Source organism: Sarcophilus harrisii, chromosome 5, assembly GCF_902635505.1.
Source record: "Sarcophilus harrisii chromosome 5, mSarHar1.11, whole genome shotgun sequence".
Classification (NCBI taxonomy): domain Eukaryota; kingdom Metazoa; phylum Chordata; class Mammalia; order Dasyuromorphia; family Dasyuridae; genus Sarcophilus; species Sarcophilus harrisii.
This window is the reverse complement of record NC_045430.1, coordinates 158,379,308-158,380,451: the sequence shown is the minus strand read 5'-3', so window position 1 is coordinate 158,380,451 and position 1,144 is coordinate 158,379,308. Positions and strand designations below refer to the sequence as shown.

At 38.5% G+C, this 1,144-nt stretch overlaps 1 pseudogene; it reads right to left on the bottom strand.

Annotated features, from left to right (window-relative positions):
* Window positions 1–206: 206 nt before the first annotated feature.
* LOC100914141 lies at window positions 207–932 on the bottom strand (annotated as a pseudogene).
* Window positions 933–1,144: the final 212 nt, after the last annotated feature.

Genomic DNA, 1,144 nt, shown 5'->3' with positions numbered 1-1,144 from the left:
CTTTAGTCATTCTTTTTCAGTTTCAGTTACTATTTGCCTAGTGTTTTCTTCCTCTTACCTATAAATAAGAGGTCACCTATATTTTTTATTCCAACCATTTTAATAAGAAGGAGTCCTCTGCAAAGTATTTAAAGCACCAGTTTGTGAGGATAAACTTCACTGGAGACAAAAAATGCAGAATACAGAATATAGATAAAAATGCAGAACTAAGAACTTTTCTTGATTTGGGGTAGAACCTGAGAGTTTTCTCTGATCAGACTTGCACTGCTCTGTAATCTCACATTTCTCTTTTTTCTGTGTCTTTTTTTGAAGTAAGGATCAATAAGATGATTTGGAATTTTTACACTGGAAAGGTTAACCCTGGTAGAGGGGGCAATGGCAAATTTCTGATGTGACTTTCACAGAAAAACACTGTTAATGGTCAGAGTCCAGTCACCAATAGCAAGCCACTCACCAGTTGCTTCAGGAAAACCACTTTTGCTTCTGTGGCAGCCAGTGAACATAATCAGCACCCTATCCAGGCTGATACTAGCTTGGTCTCCTCACATGCTGGTAAAAGGGCTTTTCCCATGACTTAGCACCTTTCTAGGCACATCCTCAGTAAGGTAATACCTGGATATTTTACTGTTCTTTACCACCCAGGTTCCTCCATTCTTATCACCACCAACTGACTTTGAGATAGTAAAAGGCACCTTCTCTCTTTCAATTCAGGTTTTTAGTTCAGCATATTTCCACTTGTACATGGCTCACAGGGAATACATTGCAGATCTGAAGTGTTTACCAATTCTTTGGGCCAGTACTGGGTTCTGACTGCAATGCTTTCAAGCTTTCTCACCACTTTTTCAGTCACACCTTCATTTTTGTTCTCTTTCTTTTTTTTCCTTTTTGATCTTCTTTTCCTTTGATTCATTTTAAGGTTTTTCACCCACCATCTTGAGAGAAGAGAAAGAGCAAGGCCACCGATATTTTTTAAAATTCTGGATTCCCCATGTCTTCAAGCTATCATTCTATACACGTTCTTTTTTAAACAGCCAAACTCCTAGAATGGAATTGTCTTCATTTGTTGTCTCCACTTCCTCGTTTCCTGTTGACTTCCCTTGTCTTACAACCTGGCTTCTAATCCAACTACTCAAATGAAAGAGTT